This window comes from Podarcis filfolensis (assembly GCF_964270895.1).
Source record: "Podarcis filfolensis genome assembly, chromosome: 4".
Taxonomy (NCBI): Eukaryota; Metazoa; Chordata; class Lepidosauria; order Squamata; family Lacertidae; genus Podarcis; species Podarcis filfolensis.
Genome location: NC_139607.1, coordinates 31,344,298 through 31,363,766, shown reverse-complemented (window position 1 = coordinate 31,363,766; position 19,469 = coordinate 31,344,298). Strand labels below are relative to the sequence as shown.

At 40.4% G+C, this 19,469-nt stretch overlaps 2 protein-coding genes across 8 annotated transcripts in view; both read right to left on the bottom strand.

Annotated features, from left to right (window-relative positions):
* CRACDL (CRACD like) overlaps positions 1–13,436 on the bottom strand; it is a 56,321-nt gene extending 42,885 nt beyond the window's left edge. For 2 of the 4 annotated variants that reach the window (XR_014547216.1, XM_083610564.1), the window contains exon 1: positions 12,108–13,435. The gene's annotated coding sequence lies outside the window, so the exon portion shown is untranslated. Of the gene's footprint in view, positions 1–11,881 lie in introns of all 4 variants that reach the window. The other 2 variants (XM_083610568.1, XM_083610565.1) reach the window with 2 other exon arrangements.
* Positions 13,437–15,236: 1,800 nt separating this feature from the next.
* TSGA10 (testis specific 10) overlaps positions 15,237–19,469 on the bottom strand; it is a 39,010-nt gene continuing 34,777 nt past the window's right edge. For all 4 annotated transcript variants that reach the window (XR_014547219.1, XR_014547220.1, XR_014547221.1 and 1 more), the window contains exons 20-21: positions 17,074–18,526; positions 15,237–16,758 (exon numbers count right to left, since the gene is read on the bottom strand). The gene's annotated coding sequence lies outside the window, so the exon portion shown is untranslated. The remainder of the gene's footprint in view (positions 16,759–17,073; positions 18,527–19,469) is intronic.

Here is a 19,469-nt window from a genome sequence, read left to right as displayed (position 1 = left end):
GTTGCTAGGAAACAGGGAGGGAGTTCCTGACCTGAATTCTTAGAGAAGAGGATGTTGCCCAGGAAGCTTATACAGTCTTCCCAGTTCCTTGGAAATAAAGGATATATAAACCCTTGCACATATCCTGAAAAATAACGTGGGAGCCTCAAAACGAAGTTACAAACTTAATAACAGGCTTTGTGCAAAGAAAAAACAACAGGTATCATGCAGGGATTTGTTTTGTCAATTTGAAAAAGAACTAAATTAGGGGGAAATTCCACTAGGATTAAATGTTTGCACTTATTTTTTTAACAGTTTTATTGTTTTCCTGTGCCTTTTCCCTAAATCTGTCATCAGCAACTGCTTTTGATGGAAGGCTAATCTGTGAAAAAGGCCACAACTCCCACTACCCAAAGTTACCTGCTAGTACCCAGTGACGTCGCAACAGGGAGGCATGGGGGGCGGCACGTCTCGGGTTCCATGCCTGCGGGGGTGACAAGAAGTCCCCCCACGGGGGCTCATGGCGGCACAAGCAACCATCGCGCCGCCACAGCAGATTTTGGAAGATGCTCTGTTAGTGGCTATAGCCATGAGCAGAGGATCCCGACGCCAGCAGCAAACCGCTAAGTACAGCACATGTGTGGCATCGCACGCATGCGCTGTATGTAGCAATGACGCCCATACACTGTTTGCCACCAGCTCCAGTTTGCCGCCAGCACCAGCACCAGTTTGCTGCCAGCACCAGGAACCTCAGCTCGCAGCTGTAGCGGCACCAGAAGGATCCCGGCACCGTCCGTACGGTGCTAGAGTAGTGCTGGTGGCAAACCACTATACAGCGCATGTGCAACGTCGCTACGTGCGATGCATGTGTCGTATGTAGCGACGCCGCACATGCGCCCTACGTTGTGACGCCCACCCCAGGTGTCACGACGCCTTCCTTCCTTCCTTCAGAAATGTCTCTCTCCCTCTCTGCCCTTCTCTTGCTTCTGTATTGGCAAGGGCAGGGGGCAGATTTTACACAGGGATTTGTACCTGCTGATTCCCATCCTAAACACATTGGCTCATGTATAGCAAACCATTAACTACAGTTTACTGTAATGTCTGAAATTTGCCAATCACACCAGCCACCTACTTTTAGGGAAATAAATCATGATCAGAAAGTCAAGAACATTGGGTTATCATTTTGGTGTGTTTGGAGCAAAACAAACCACGATCCCTGGTTTGGATGTGGTATCAGAGTGCACTTATTAACTTTGAACTTGCTCAATTAACTTTGAATTGAACAGATTTAAAAATAAGAGCATTGCGACTAGACCGTCAAACTCACTTGCTTAGAAACAAGTATATCTCCTGGAATCTGTGGAATTCAAGTGAAGAAAGAACACAAGAAATTCCTTGAAATGATAGAGACTATACAGTCCATCATTACAGTGCTTCACACACACACTCACACTCCACTAAAACGACTTCTTCTTTTCATCAATTCTGATGTTTCAGCTTGCACATGAGAATAATGTCTTGACACAACATTATACAGTGGTACCTACGCTTCAGGTTACAGACTCCGCTAACCCAGAAATAGTACCTCAGGTTAAGAACTTTGCTTCAGGATGAGAACAGAAATCGTGCTCTGGCGGCGCAGCGGCAGCTGGAGGCCCCATTAGCTAAAGTAGTGAACAGTTTCAGGTTAAGAATGGACCTCTGGAACGAATTAAGTACTTAACCCGAGGCACCACTGTAATCCTAGTTCTTTCTACGGCCTCAGAAGTTCAGATAGCTGAGCAGAAAACCTTAGCGTTGGAGTCCGATGTGAATTACATTCGTTCAACAACTGCTAAAGTGATATATTACATAGCACATGTCAGCCCTGAATCCTCAACCGAAGAAAAGTATCATTAAAACTTGGAGCTCCAAAGTGTGAACAAGTAAAATGTAAGGCTAGTGACAAAGTGACATTGAACCAAAACAGACACTTTTACGGGGGGCGGCACCCTTTTATTGGCACAGTGAATTGGAAAGATACTTCTACAGTAATTAAGATATGACATTACTCACTCACATATCACTAATAAATTATTGAGAAATCTCCTTGGAGTTTGGATCCAGCCATGTGGAGCATTGATTCCCAAGCGATGAAATGTAACCAAGCAACACCGCCATTTTCGCTCTAGCCCATTGTTATTCAGACTTGGAAATAAAGAATAGCCTCTCAATTGCCACAAGAGTAGCACTGAAAAGCTGCCAAAGACAAGCTGCCTGATTAAAAGATTCCATCATTCTAGTGCTATAATAGGGAAGATCTTAAACTGAAATTTAATAGAATACACTTCTTCTCACTAAAATGAGAAAAGGGTTCCTCATAAAAGCAGATAATCATGTGTGTGTTTTTTTACAGACAGAGTAACTGTAATTTATCCAATGCAAATAGTGCAACGTATTGAATTATTCATGGAGATAGTGAGACAGAAATAGGGTTTCTTGATAACTCAATGACTAAGTGTTATGGAGAAAATAATTATACCCATCCTTTCTCACATACTTTCCACAAAAACATAAATTTAGAAGCCGCACCTGGGACAGTTTGTTATGATTTATATCCCAGGTTTTTAATCTAAAAGGTACAAAAGTGACTTACAAAAATTTTAAAAAGACACAATATAAAATAATCATACACAAAAAGCCATAATGAAAGCAGAGTTCAAAAATAATATGGTATTGGAAGAAACCCTAGTACAGAGTTCAAATCAGTCTCGTGGATGCAAATAAATCTGCAGCGACACAATTATTTTTCCAATATTTTCCCACTACTACACTCACTCTTCTATGACATGGCCCTGAAAAATGTCTAAACTATTCTCTGAATTCCATACCAATAGTTCATAAGCAAAATTATATAATACTGTAATACATTTGCACTGAGACAAAAAGATAAAAACAAACGAGCCCCGGTCTAATTCTCATCCGTGTGGCTGTTTTTTTACATGACAGATTTCTTCAGGTCTCATATATTTGCACCCAAAATCTCTGTTCAGATATAGGGCTCAATTAGACTAGATCCTTGCATGCTCAAGTGTAGCAAACTTTTTCCAATCATGAGCTATACAAGAGAAACAATTTTGCATGTGAAAACTGGCCCACACTTCACCAATAAGCAGATAGCATTCACAGCTTAAAGGGCTATGCATATGACCTGAAGCCTTGTGCTTCTATGATAATTCTGAAGGCACTTCAGGGGAAAGATTAAGGGGGGGGCACTTAGTCCTGGGTAGATGGTGTATATAATTTATTGAGGGATACAGCTGCTCACCTGGTCAGTATGTATTCCTGTGAATAAGCTCACTTCTTTCACTCCTCAGCCTGAAAGTCTTCAGAAGCGAAAAGCCCCCTCTTACATCTGTCAGATTTTAAACTTACCGGTAATTTGGAGTTCTCACCACCCCCCACCCTGCCAAATCAAGTTTGTCAAGTTTTTCTTCCACTGTTTGGGCTATTTAGCACTGGCAGTGTTTGAAATAAAAAGATCATATTGGGCAAAACATTCATTTTGACTGCCTAACAAAAGAAAGGTTTTCTTCCTAACAAAGAAAGGTTCATTCTAGTCCATTTCCCTACATCTTTTTTTATTTCGTTCCAGATTTTAACATAGTTATCCCAGAAAATGTTTAAGTTCTTAGCTGATATCCATATCTCCAAATATTTAATTGTTTTCCATTTTAATTCCCGTAATATTCTCAAGTCTTTCTTTTGCCTGTGAGTCTAGATTTTTAGCTATCATTTTTTATTTTTTTCTTATTTATATAGAATGCTGCTAAGTTGCCAATTTTTGTTATAGTTTGTATTGTCCTTGGCAGAGCCGTCTTTACCATTGGGCTTAGTGGTGTGTTGCGCCAGGGCGACGGCCTCTCAGGGGGGCCCCAGAGAGTGGGGGAGCTGTGCGGCTTTTCCGGTGGGTTCCCCTTTCCCTGCACACCCGCCAGCTGTGCCCCATCAACCATATGGCTGGTGGGCGAGCAGCTTCCCTCCCAAGCCTCTGCAGGGATTGCTCTCCGGCAGCGGCATGGGGGAGAGTTGCGCCCCTCTCCATGGCTGGCAGTGCACAGCTTCGCCCCCCCCCATCCGTGGTAATTTGGGGGCGCTGGGTGGATATTTGCACCCCGGCGCCGCATCTGCTAAAGATGGCCCTGGTCCTTGGGACACTTTCCACTGGATTTGTCAACGTCAACGTTGTCCACAAAGGTTTCCACTTTGTACTCTCTCTGCCCAACCTTAATTCCTGTTATTTCATCGTTATTATTTTTTGTATTTCTCTAGTTAACATTTCTAATACTAGGATAAACAATAGTGGCAACAGGGGTCCAACAGCTTCACTATGCATTATGCAGGATGAGATGGTAGCATTCTGGACTGTAAAAGGGTGAGAAACATACTTCTGACTGTCCTTGCATGAAATCTGGTACATTAGAAAGAAGCTGAACATTTCTCAGCGATTCAGTAACTTAGTATGTACAGATGCCATATTTTCAGTGGAGGAGCAACAGATGTAGGGTTTTACTGAGTCCTCCACTTGCAGTCTTCATTGGCATTGCCCAGAATCCTGTCACCTTATTCTGCATAATGTATAGATTGGCTACTCAGCTCCAAGGACAAGATACTTCAATAGGCTACCCCTGAACACAAGCATGTTACCTATTTCCCCGTGATGTTGAGGCATCTAAGTTGATTTATTATGAAAGAATTCCAGTTTATCTGGATTGTGGTCACAACACAAGCAACATCTCAGTCATGCCATAAATAGTTTGTGTCATCACAGCAATTTCTCACATTAATCTGCACATCTGTTCTGCTGTGACTAATTGTACCTTGTCTCTCACTCCTCTGCAAATCACTTTGTAAGGGCACAGCATTAGAAACAGCTTAAAACACTTTAAATAAATAAAGAATATTTATTTATTCAAACTTACTCTCCCCTGAAAAAAGGAGGACAATTCATTTATAAACAGTTAAAACAGCTTCACAAATTTTCAAGCTTAGTAAGCTGATCATGTAGGTTTACAGTGCATTGTTATATTAGTTTATTTGAAGTGGCAAAAAAGCATAGAGCTATCAGGGTGATTATTTGAACCTTTTTATCTCCTACTTACAATGAAACAGAAGGAAATCTCATTGGAAGTGTTTGCAATCCAAAGGCAAGTAAGTGGTAAGTAAGCTATTAACTTATGTACGTCTTGTTCCTCCACACAAGGAGAAAAGAAGGTTATGTGATTTTTAATTTTTTTAGGTTGTTCTGAAATGTCTCCAGTTAAGGGTAACACATAAGCTTTAAACAAAGGACATGCATGGAATGACTTTGCCCCTTAAGTAAATGAGTCCCTTGAGCGAACCTAGTTCTATAGTATTCAATGGGCAATTCTGTGAGACCTAACTGAGATATCAATCTTGCTTCGATACTGAACCTGTAAGCCAAAAACTACAGATTTGTATGATCAGTCATCTCTATAGAAAGGTTGTGGACTCTCATTCATTGTAGGTTTTTAAGCAGAGCTGGATGGCCATCTGTGATGGATGTTTCAGCTGAGATTCCTGCATTGCAGGGGGTTGGACTAGATGACCCTTGGGTCCCTTCCAACTCTACAATATGAAAACTTGGCCATATAACCTGTCTTAGTCAAAGGTAGGCAACATGCACTCTGCATCAACTGCCAGTTACCTTGCTGAAGGGAGGCACACTGGGGCCTCTGTCACTTGCAGAGAGACCAAGAGCGACTGGGAGCCTGCACTTAATCACTACATACCAGGAAAAGCATCATGGCAAATGGGAGCCCAGCATGGCCCCTTCCATCAGCCACTGAAAGGTGAACCTGCCCCCTCCACCATTCCTTTCCTATTGCAGGTTACAGATAGCCTTATCTTTTAGTATCTGTACAGAACACAGAAAACATTAGGTGCTTTAATGTGTATAACAAATAATAGCAAATGTTCCCTATGACACAGCACGCTAAGTTCCCCTGCCCCACCGTGAAGCAGCCTCTCCTTGGTTTTGACACTACATAATTTTGAACTCCAGTATGGCAAGAGGCAGCTAGGCAAAGTCTCAACTTGTCTGGACAGTCACTTTCCCTTTAGAGAAGTTTGCTGTGAGGTAACATTTTAGGAGAACTGGAGCACATCTGAGCTGTTTTATTTTATTATTGCTAATCTGTGAACGGGAGCAGATCTAGATAAAAAAAAAGATAAAAACTGCTGAAAGTACAGTAAGTTATCAAGGAATGTTTCGTATTTGCAGTGTCACTTAACTACTATTCAAATTGCCATTCCACCCCACACCCCGCTGCACTGGCCTTAGGAGTACCTGAAGGAGCATCTCCATCCCCATCGTTCAGTCCAGACACTGAGGTCCAGCTCAAATGGCCTTCTGGTGGTTCCCTTGCTGTGAAAAGTGAAGTTACAGGGAACCAGGCAGAGGGCCTTCTCAGTAGTGGTGCCCTACCTGTGGAACGCCCTCCCATCAGATGTCAAGGAGATAAAGAACTACACAACTTTTAGAAGACACCTGAAGGTAGCCCTGTATCGGAAAAATTTTAATGTCTGATATTTTATTATGTTTCTATGTGTTGGAAGCCGCCCAGAGTGGCTGGGGCAACCCAGCCAGATGGGTGGGGTATAAATAATAAAATAATAATAATAACTACCTGATAGCGTGAAAAATCAACTGACATTAGGTCATCCAGCCTAACATTACTGCTCTGAAACATGAATTATTTGAAGTGTTCAGTTGTGCAGTTTTCAAGCTAGGATAATACTAGATCAAACACTAGGGACTGAATCAGCTGGGTTTACTTACTGTCATACCCTGGCCTTTACTAAAAGGAAAATAATACTCAGTGCATAAGCCATTTTCTAAGGAAAACTAGCTATCGTGTCCCTGATACATCCTCAGCATGCCCAAAGGACTGGCATCCTTTCTGAAATTAGGAAGCTGTAAAGCACCAATGATTGCTTAAGGCATTTTCATTTTGTGGCCTTAAACAGGCATGTCCAGTTCTAAATTAACCTCCACTCCCCAGTATGTATTCCGGAATACTGTTATTTTTAAAATAAGGCTGAGGGTACCAGCATGACAGTTTACTACCAGTGGTTTCACTGAGATGATGAACAATTATACAGGTGCCCTGTAATCAAGTGCCTTTGGTTAATTGTTCGGTACTGAATGCCTAAGAGCCATTTACATCATTTTAAAGTCAAGTACTGTACAAAAAGTACTTAAATTTAAATGGCAAAATAAATGTACAGTGCTTGTTATTAATGGCATATAAACATTTAAATAGATGGGTTTCCATGCAGTAAACACAAAAGTGGAGGCCTGATCGGTTTCCAACAGTTGTTTCCACAACTGCTAAAGAGAAAACCTAGCCGCTGGGACATGCACAGCAATTGAGAACACATTTCTATTATGCTATCTAAAAGGGTCATTTTGGTTATTTAGTTTTTAAAAAGTAATGTGTGGTTTGGCCTTTAAGCTGGCTATATGCACGGGAGTGCAAAAATGCCATGTTGGGGACGTCTAACATAATGTCCCATTTCTAAAAGTTCAGGATAGTGCATTTTTCAGATGAGCACAAAACATGCCAGAAGAAAACACAGAGTGGTCAATTCCCAGTCATTCCCTCCCCGATTCAAAGAACCACCTCAGCATGAGGTTGCATTCCCTAATTATGCTATTCAAGAAATATCTAATAATTGGAGGTTCATTATTCTCTTGACCGGTCCTATATTCCAAAGTGCTAAGTGAATCCGTCTCTGAATTATCTTGCAGCATCAAGACAATTCAGATACAGAATGTCCCCCTTTACCACAAGAAGTCTGCCTAGCACCTACAGATAGTACTTTTTTTAATAGAATCACAGAACTGTAGAGTTGGAAGGGACCCCAAGGGTCATCTAGTCCAACCCCCAAAACTAAGGAAAGCCTCTACTATTCACCCAGTATTTTAGGATTGTATCATTTTAATGTTGCTATTAATTTAGTACTAAAAGGATTTTAATCTCTGTCAGCTGGATGTATGTTTTAGCCTTATGAAATTACTTATGCCTTTATGTCAGTGGATATGTTCAGAGCTGCAATTGTGTTACCTCGGTGTGTGTTTGTATTGAAAAATGTTGTTAAGCTATTATATTTGCTCATTGAATATTGTTATCAAGAAACTAACAAATATATATAAACATACAAAGAAGCCCAGGTGTAAACAATCAGTATAAACCAAAAGGGAAAAATTAGAAATTACAGTAAGGAGATAAGCTACTTGACCTGAAGAGCCTCTGAGAAAGATCAATTCATTTGAAAAATATTTCTCTTTACAAAGAAAACAACAACAACAACAACAACAACAACAACAACAACAACAACTAATAATAATAATAATAATAATAATAATAATAATAATAATTTATTATTTATACCCCGTCCATCTGGCTGGGTTTCCCCAGCCACTCTGGGCGGCTTTTAACAGAATATTAAAATACAATAGTCTATTAAACATTAAAAGCTTCACTAAACAGGGCTGCCTTCAGATGTCTTTTAAAGATAAGATAGCTGCTTATTTCCTTCACATCTGAAGGGAGGGCGTTCCACACGGTGGGCGCCACTACCGAGAAGGCCCTCTGTCTGGTTCCCTGTAACCTCACTTCTCGCAATGAGGGAACCGCCAGAAGGCCCTCGGCACTGGACCTCAGTGTCCGGGCAGAACGATGGGGGTGGAGACATTCCTTCAGGTATACTGGACCGAGGCCGTTTAGGGCTTTAAAGGTCAGCACCAGCACTTTGAATTGTGCTGATAGTTTGTGTTTAAAACAAGACACTGTAAAAAACTAATCTGCCAGCAAAACAAGGAAGCAACATTCCTGTTTCTGTGCCAGATCAGGATAAAAGTACTTTCCCCCCCTCCCATGATAAGCCTACCATGCCGTCTTTTCTTCAATGATTACACAGCTAGAAGGCAAACAAATATAAGAATGTCCTGTTTTTTCTCCTAATCTTTGCCCTGTGAAACCTGCTGATTGAGAGTTCTACTCGAGAATTTGCATAAATGCAAAACAAGTTGGAGATTTCAGGTGGTTATAAGTGGAAACAATCTGCAACCCAATGAGTTGTGACATAAATATTTGGATAGGGCAATTGAATTGCATCATTATATTTCCTCAGAACATCTGTGGATCACTTTGTTCACAATCTATGCAATAGAAAACATATAACACATAACTTTGCACTGCAACTCATAAGCAAAGACACCACTTGCTAATAAGTGCTGAACCTTAGGAGGAGAATTCTGTATATGGAGATTTAGCTTTCGAATGTATATTACGTTCAGGCCTCAAGAAGTTAAAATAAATCAAATCCAAAACATTTTTACACTTTTGTACAACTTAGTCTTATGCACATCTTGCTTAAGTATAATGTGGGGCTGGGGAACCTGTGAACCTCCAGTTCTTGCTGGACTATAGCTCCCATCATTCTCACCTACTGACTATGTCGGCTGGCGCTGATGGGAGTTGGAGTCCAACAACAGCTGGAGGTCACAGGTTCCCACTCCTGATTTAATGAATGCTTGAATACAGTGCAAATTTGATAATCCATAACACAGCTAGGAGGGTGGGGGGCAGCTGCCTACCCCCAATCAAGTAAGTAAATAAAAATACTTAACTGACCAATTGTGTCACAGATAACTCAGTTCTGCCCCTCCTAACATAAAGCATGCCCCATCTAAAAAATAATCCTGGCTCTGCCCATGCATAACATACCAAATATAGCTGTCCAGTTATATATTAAATGTATCAAATGAACTCTAAGGTCCACTTCTTATATGAATTTGGCATGCACGGGCAATGACCGATTTACACACATCCAACTCATGTGTGACCACACACGTCGTGGCAACCCAGAAATGGCCGGAAAAGGGGATGGACGATGACTCAACTCCTGCACAAATCGGGAGTTGACCGTATTCACTGCACATACATTTAGCCACACATGTGTTATGTAAATAACACGGTGCAATAAACAAATGAATTGACCCCATTTTATTCTGCGGAGGAATCAGGTCTACATAAGCATTTCTTTGCACATACAGATGTGCTGCCTCTGCCCATACAGAGGGTTAACCTGCATGGAAACTAGAGCAACTGAAATCTTAAGCTTTGTTGGTATCTTGGGTGCTCTATACTATCAGCTTAAAATCTTTTGATGTTTTGTTCTGGTACAAGAGTTTAGGGAACAAGAGTTCAAGGAATGAAATACTGTGATGAAAAATGTAAACCGATATGATAACAGAATGTTGACTTGTTTAAAGAACGTGAGCATCCACCTACACCAAAACCTCACACATCGAAAGGGAAAAGGAGGCAGCTTCCAAAATACTTGGTGAGAGATTTACAGAAATGGAACAATGGAACAGAAATGGAGTTGCAAACTTTAAAACACATAAACAGCACGGTCCCCAGAAGTAGGCCCTACTGAGTTCTGTGAGGCCTACTCCCAGATTAAGAGGGCTAGGATTGCAGCCTTAAATCCCATTGATTTCATAAAGTTATTACTAAATAGCTGCTATGCAATGATACTGATCATGAATCTGTGGTATGCAAATTTAATTTGGACATTAAGATTGAAATAATGAAGATTCTCCTGCATACATACTTAATATATATATTCTCTATAAGTACTGTCATAGCTGTATAAATAAAATGTAGTTTAATAAAGATTGTTGCACAACCTTCTAACACTTTGCAGAGATGTATATCTGTAATTCGTACCTCAATGAACCTTACTTCCAAAATGGGTACAGAACTGGATTTCTAGTCCTGTGTCATAATAATTCCAAGCAGGTCTAACAGTTAAAAATGGTCAATGAAGTCATAGCTTTTGACCAAACAGCAAATGACTTCTAGTTAAAAACTTCATTCTTATGAATACATGGAGGAGCTTTTCATGATAGCATACATATAGCGGGACTTGCTTAGGGTCAAGGTGTAAAGGTTTTTCATCTTTCTTGTGCTACGTGCAAAAGTGGATCAGCTCCATCAATAAGGATGAGGGTGGCACCTCCTCTTCTATTTGGGATTAATCCGTAATAACAGTTACAGTCAGAATGTGTATTTACTATCACTTAGGCTGCAATCCTATACACATTTACCTCAAAGTAATCCCTACTGAATTCAGCGGGACTTACTCTGAGCAGGCAGGAATTGGATTGTAAATTTTATGCAGATTAGTTACCGCTGATTAATTGACAATCAACATGGATCAGAAGTAGTAAAACGTGGTGTTGAAACACCCTTCCATGGATGTTTCTTCACAACCTTCTACTAAAGTTCAAATAATCCCTGATTATTACTATATGAAAATGAAAACCAGTTAATTAGCCCAGAGAGATACGATCTTCCACGACTGGTGTTTGGTTCCATCTACACAACGAAAAGGGGAAAAGGGAAACTCTGACCTGCATATCTTTTGCTGGAAATTAAAAGGAGAATCGCCTCTTCCAAATGTATAGGGAAACCTTTAAATGTGTAATATAGCATATTATTATGTTTTTATATATGTTGGAAGCTACCCAGAGTGGTTGGGGCAACCCAGTCAGATGGGCAAGGTACGGTACGTATAATAAAATTTATTATTATTATTATTATTATTATTATTATTATTTAACCACTCAGACAGTGAACACAAGAAGGTAGTTCCAGGATAACTAACCCAGGCTAAGGGATCTCAAGCATACAAACGAAAAACCCGTTTCAATTTCTGGCAAGAGGATAAGAAAGCATCCTATGGTGCTCTCACAGGGCTGTTATCCCAGAAGCCATTCACAGCTAAGAATAGCGCAGGTTGCAGGAAAGCAGGTCCCAGCACTTACCTGAAAGTTAAGTCCTTACTGACTGAACTAAACGCGGAGAGGACTGGGCCGCGCGGAAGAGGAAGCCGAGGAGGTTTAAAAACTCCTGGCCTGCTCGCCTATGGCGGCGCTGAAAGGTGAACCGCGCGCCAGGCAAGGCAGGTGCGCTGCTTGCAACTCCGCGGAAACTCGCCCTTAGCAACTAACTCCCTGAACTGCAACGCTACCCGGCCCTCCAGCCACCCACCTTGTTGCTTCACACGCACGCCAGCAACGCGGGGTCTCTCCAGTCAGCAGGCGAACCGGCTGCAACTGGAGGCGGGAAGGGAGCCTCCCAGGCACCTTGAGGAGGCGGAGTGTGTTGCCCCGGGCGGCGCTGCCAGCCAGGCGAGCCAGGCGCTCGAGGAGCGGCTCATTGGCTCTGGCTAGAGCCGGGAAGGGAGTGAGCGTGCCCGAGGCTCGCTTTAAGCAGCCCCGCCTGCCCTGGGACCGACCCTGCAAGGCAACGCAACCTGGCCTCGCCGCTCCTCCTCCTCCTCCCAGCGTTGCCGCCCATGGCAGGAAAAGCCTCAAGAAAGCGGATAAAGCGCTGGGAAAGCTGGGACTGGGCTCCAGCTGCCCGCCGCGCCTCTTGTTTGGCGGGAGGGTCAAGTTGGTCACTTGGCTCCACGGTCTACTCGGAAGCAAGTCCCGTTAAGTTTGCTCCCATGTCCTCGGGTGGCAACCTCCGTTTGTCAGGTTCTTCGAATTCAATTCAAAGGAATTCCCACCTTCGCCACCGAATACAGTGGTTTTTGGAATATGAACCCAGCCAGCGAACAGGTGTTTTACCTGAGCTGCGTGTGGGTAGTTTTCAGGTCAAAAGTAAGACATGGGAGGTTTATCTTCCATTAACCAGAGTTGCATAACTTTTATTCTTGTAGGAGGTTGTGATGACCACCAATATGTTGCGGTGTTCTTGGTTGTATAGTTCTGCTGACCTAAACATGAATAAAATCGATCGATTTGAAAATAAATGGGAAGACAACGACTTGCCACCTCAGAAGTTACCATGTTTGTCCTGGCATAAGAAATTGTTCTTGCCCATCAACTTGCTACTTTGCAGTCACGCTTTTCGCTGCGAGAGCAAGCGACGGTTACTGTCTTTTGGAAGAAGAAAATACTTATAAAACGGCAGAGGTCCGTCTTTCTACTCCCGAGTATTTCTAACTCAGCCAGCCAGGATTTTGAGCTGGGACTTTATGCACGCAAAGTATGGGCTCTGCCGCTGAGCTGCAGAGAGAGCAGTGTCCAAGGGAGATTAAAGTTGAGTGTGGAATCGTAGAACAGTTCTGAAAGAAGGAAAATTCCATTTCCGTGTGCAGTAAGAGCTTTATTTACCTGGTGACGACGCTGATCAAAGCAGCCGGATGTGGGAATTCTGTTTCAGGCAAAGGAAAACAAGTTGAAAGTTCCACACAAACAAAAGTCTTAGAAGAGTGTTAAGAGAAGTCCTGTTTAACTGCCAAAGATCCTCAAATGAAAATTCTTTGATATTCAGTGTTAATCATACTCAGGGTATATCAATTGTAATAAATTTCTTTACTAATTTCAGCAGGTCTACTCAGAGTATGCAGATGGCAGGTGGATGCCCTCACATTTTATCTTAACTACTGTAGTGGGTTTGCCTAATGTGAGGATATGAGTGACTGAATATATTTAATTTGGACTATTACTGTCAGGTTTGGGATATATAGTGAATTAGAAAACATATTCGGTTATCACCCCAAATTGTAGTTGTTAAAATACCATCATATTTCTCTCATATATTATTCTACTGACAATATAGAATTATTCTTCTAATAATATAGCTATGTCTAGTGAAGACATTTGGCAACAAAAGTGGCGCTTTATAGGTTCATTAAATCAGTTTATGAAAATAAACATTTACAGTGGTACCTCGGGTTACATACGCTTTAGGTTACATACGCTTCAGGTTACAGACTCTGCTAACACAGAAATGGTGCTTCAGGTTAAGAACTTTGCTTCAGAGAACAGAAATCGTGCTCCGGCGACGCGGCAGCAGCAGGAGGCCCCATTAGCTAAAGTGGTGCTTCAGGTTAAGAACAGTTTCAGGTTAAGTACGGACCTCCGGAACGAATTAAGTACTTAACCCGAGGTACCACTGTAATTTGCATAGACACATCATCTACGAAAATAAAAAATGGAAAAAATATTTTATTTGAGCAAGTCTTGCAGAATAAAGTATATGCTGAGGTGGTCACATTCAGACTGGGAGGGGAGATTTTCATTATCTGTGTGCCCTACATCTTACCTCTCAGAAGAGATATTCCTCTTAAGGGGGTAGTGGTGGTGTTTGTTGTTAAAATCATCATCAATACCAACACCACTTGCCCTTCACCAGGTCCCAGGGTAGGTTATGAACAATATAACATTTAGAAATTATTAAAAACAAACCAATTATGGTCACCGGAATAGCATGGATTCTGAAAACACACATCTCAAATAAAACAAATGTGTTTGTTTTATAGCCATGGTTCCCAACGTGGGCAACACACCCCACGGGGGGGGGGCAATTTGATTTTTAAGCGGGTCAATTAGAGAATGAGTTATTAACAGTGAATAGCCTCTTAGGCTTCCTCCATGTGGAGTTCACTTTTTGAATAAGAATTATATGTCACGGGGGTGGCATCAGGATTTTAAAGATGCTTAGGTGGGGCATGGCCCAAAAAAGGTCGGGAACCACTGTTTTATAGTGAGTGGACTAATTTAAAATATGATTCCCCTATTTGCGGTTTGAAAAAGAAAAGGACAGTTTTGGCGATTTCCCTTCTGAATATTCTGCACTGTGTTGTTGCTTGTTGCCTCCATTCCTTTCCAGACCCCCAATTCTCCCGAAGAACACTAGATCCAAGGCACTGAGGAGGATGCAGAATGTTGGCCAGATTTCTAATACAATTCTGCACAGCTCAGGTTTGTTTCTGAATTTGGAGGGGGGGGGGAGGTTAGAGAACAATGTGCAATGACTGATACACTCACTGTTTTCTTAGCTGCACCATGTGGGAAAGAACAAACTTTCCTGTACCATGTTAACCACACCCACACAATTACATAAAGAAGACAATAGTTTGTTTACCTTTCTTTCACCTTTATATTCCCAACTAAGTAATCAGTTTTGAAAAGCTTTTAGTTATCAAGTGATGTGGTCTAATAGTAGCATTTGTAAGGCTCAGTTGATTCAGTGGGTGTACTAATTGTTTCAGACTAGTACAATAATTACGTTCGTCCGTAAGACTGCATATAATACAACTGTAGAAATTGCACTCTGTGAACTCAACAAGAAAGCTTTCCCCCACCAATTAAAACAACAACACTGGGGAGTTGTACAATTTATTTATTTGTTTTAAAAGAAACCAGGGAATTGTAAACCTGCAGAAAAAGACCCATGGTCTGATTTACACGTAATACTGAATTAACCATGAGTTATCCCATAGAATTGTGCAGCCTCTCTAGCCTCGTTTTGTCCAAAGTTGGGTAAGTGGTTTGTTTAAACTTGTCAGTGAGAACAAATCAGAATCTGAAAATATATTGAGAGAGGAGTAGCACTTAAGTCCAAGGCTTACTGCAGCTTGTTCATATGGTAAGAAACCATGGTTTCCTGTTATGTGTGAACCAGGCCAGTATTACATTGAATTTATTATTTCATAGGAAGACTCCAAAGCCAATGTAGTTGTCATCATGCCATACTGATCAGCAAACTTTTCTACCTGTTTGAGGGGGGGAACTAGTTGCACTTAAATGCCAATGTAATTACACTAAATAAAAACAGAGTTATACAGAAATCAAGTTTTCTTGTATGCACACACATGCTATCTTATTCACTTCTTTCTGTGCCAAAGAAGTATTGGGAGAAGTTAGTTTGCGGGGAGGGGATTATAGCAATTAACACCTTGGTCATACATATACTTGCAAGTTGCTCATATTGACCTTTGTATATTCTGCCTTGTAAATACTGACTCTTAGAAAAAGGTTTTTTCCCCATATTTAGTGTCAAACCTGGCACCTTTATGCTGATAAAAAAGTGGTGAGAGAAGTTTTGATAACAAAGAATCTTACCTTAGGTTTGATTCATGCATTCATTTGCACAGGTATATACAATGAAGTCTGTTACAAACAGTGTCCAAATTTTATGAATTTATCTTATAGAATAAATGTCATTCTTATAACATTCAGAGAATTAAGCAAAGGCAAGTAATATAATGCTCAGAATAACAGAAGTGGAGGAAACCATTGGTTCAGCACTGATTTGAATACAATGACACATCTGTTTCCTTTTTGGATTGCGAGAAGACTGATAAATGAAAACATCATCACTAAGATTAGCAAGGAATGATGAATTCTCAGTTCACTGGTTCTTCACCCAAAGGATTATAAGAAGAGTGAGAATTGTTACCTCTCTAGAAAGGAGTTATTTGATATCTTTTGGCTCTTCATTTTCCTTCCCCCTTTAAAGTGATGACAATTTTCGAACAAGGATTCAGTTTCACATATTACAAAGTAAGATCAGTTGCACAGAAGCAGGAAACCTATAGGGTCTAGAAAGGTAATATTTTAGTAAAGTCAGAAGGAATCTCAAAAGCACTATGATAAAGCAATTTTGTTGCTTAAGTGGTACTACAAAGATAGGTTTTTGAATTGAGGGGTCAAACTGGAATCTTTGGGCATGCCCTTACAATTCTATAAACACCAGCTTTAATTTTTCTTTGTTATGTGCTTGCAAGGAGCATTTTACAATTAAAATTAAAATTTGACTTTCCCCTGAGTCGTAACTAGTAGGAAGGAATGAAATGTGTTGAATAATAAAGCTGCTGGGGAAGTTTTTCAGAATTAATATATTTCTATATAAAGATCGAAAGGTCGGTGGTTCGAATCCCCGCGGCGGGGTGCGCTCCCGTTGCTTGGTCCCAGCGCCTGCCAACCCAGCAGTTCGAAAGCACCCCCAGGTGCAAGTAGATAAATAGGGACCGCTTACTGGCGGGAAGGTAAACGGCGTTTCCGTGTGCTGCGCTGGCTCGCCAGATGCAGCTTTGTCACGCTGGCCACGTGACCCGGAAGTGTCTTCGGACAGCGCTGGCCCCCGGCCTCTTAAGTGAGATGGGCGCACAACCCTAGAGTCTGTCAAGACTGGCCCATACGGGCAGGGGTACCTTTACCTTTTTTATATAAAGTTTATAAATCCATCTTGTTACACATACTTGCATATGTAGCTTTAAAATGATGGGGTGAGGGAGGTTTCAGTACATTTTTAGGATTTAAAGTTCTGTAAAGCTTTTGGAGATGGAAACAATACTGTAAAGGGCTTAATCATTTTATGTCCATCATCTCAAAAAACAAACAAGCACTTAGATTAAACATAATTAGAAATTGGCTTAATACACAAAAGAAAGGACTACTGAAAACTTTCTTTTTCAGATGCACTGAATAAGGAATTGTGTTTCATTATAATAAAACAAGTGGCTTCTAATAAGGAAAAATTGGAACAATTCTTATTAAATGAATGTTTTATAGTGTTAAATAACATTTACAATGTCTGTACTTTAAAGAACGTAATTTTCATAGCTGAATATGTGTTATTGTCAGTATGCATTTTTGTCAACTGCAAATTAAAACAAGTGTTAATGGGGTTTTTATTATTTACAAATGATATATTTAATGGCCATTACAAATACACTTTCTTAGACACTGTGACATTATTCAGAATTTAAACACGTTACCCAGTTACAGCCTGATGAAGACCTGCTGTCTCCTCAAAATACTTAATGCTTAGAATGGGTTATATAACTGCAGAGCCAGCACATCGCTGTTAATGGATATATATGAAATAGGAGCTGACACTATTATTTCTATAAGTAGACTGTTGTTTGTTTAACTTTAAAAACAAATTGCTTTTTGATACTTTAGATTGAATCCGAAGTTACTTTTCTCTTCACACAAGGGATGAGTGTGATTTCCATAAACTCCCCCTCCATCTGCAGCCCTGCCTTACTATATCTGACCCGTTTCCTAAGGGTCCTGCAATCTCCAGAACCAGATTTTCTGTAAGGAGGTTGTAGAGCTCTGTTCAGTGAATGTGAATGCTGTTCACAGAATGGAAGTTAGGATCCAAGCCACTAATTAATTTAACATCAGATTTGTATTCAAAATTAAACCACATATATTAAATATAATTCATTTTAAAAATGTATTTCCTCCTGAAGTGAAAGTGTGTCATAACTTAGCAGGCATACAATCAAGCTACAACAGATAAAAGAAAGGATAAACTGTTTTCTGTTTTCATCTTTACAGCGATAGGTTCATTAATAATGTTTCTTTGACAGCATGCAGCTGAAGTCATCTTCACATTTCTTTTCAGTTTCATGTACTAAGAGTGGATATTGGTTGCATAAAACAGCATATTAAAACTTATATTCCAGTGGCTAAAATAAAATATTTGTGCATGCACACTCCTTCTTTTAAGAAGTATTCTGAACCTTATCCACCATCAATTGGATTAAAACAATCGTTTTAGTAAACCCTGAGTTCAATTTTGCATTTGCATTTCTATAATAGATATCAGACTTTTTTTTCATTATCTTCTTCAGTTAGAAGTTCTTCAAAATAGAATCCCTATAAAAGATGGAAAATTGTGGTGTTTAACATTATCCAGTACGTAATGGCAGTTGCCCCTCAAATCAAATAATATGTGTAAGTTATTTTCCTTGGTTTCAATTATAAGGCCCTTAATACACTATTTTTAAAAAACAATCATGCTAAAAATCACCATGCATTCATAACTCAATTCACTTACAAAACCTAGCCTCTTTCATTGCTCACTTCTTCATTTGTTTAAATTATCTCACAAGAACTTTTAGTCTATTGTAGTTCTCAGCCTGGTCCTTCACTTATCATCAAAATAAGCTCTGACAAAACAATCCCCACAAACCCAAATGTATATTTAACAATATTTATATACTGTTTAATTTACCAACCTTTAAACTGTTTAAATAAAATGATTCAAAATATTCAATAGAAAATATGAAACATTCGAGTGGGCACATATAGGATAAGATAATCCTTCAAGTAAACTGTTGCTCCAGCCACTTTTCTGTGTTCCTGACTCACTTTCAGTATCAGGACCAACAGAAGAGTGTCTGGGATAGTTAATGAAGTGTGGGGAACCCTATGGGGGAATGTTGAGTGCCTCACTCCCATGAAATTTACTGGTGTATTAAGACCCTCCCCCATCTCCTGCTTTATATATAATATGAATGGAGTTAACTTAATGCTACTGTATATATTTCTGGTTTTATACAAATTCTAAAATGGCCATTTTTTTTCTGCAGTTCTTCGTAACTCCTCCTGCCTCTTTTTCCATACTAAGGACGTTGCAACACCGTGCTTTTAACTTTAGTATGGTATGTTAAAGAGAACCAACTCTACTCAGCTGGTAAGATAACCCCTTACCCTGGCCTATAATATGTGCACAGACAATTTTTCTGCCCAAGGTTAGGTACAGAGTAGGAACAGTGAGGCATCTTGCTAAATCTTCTATAAGAGAACAGTGCTGCTT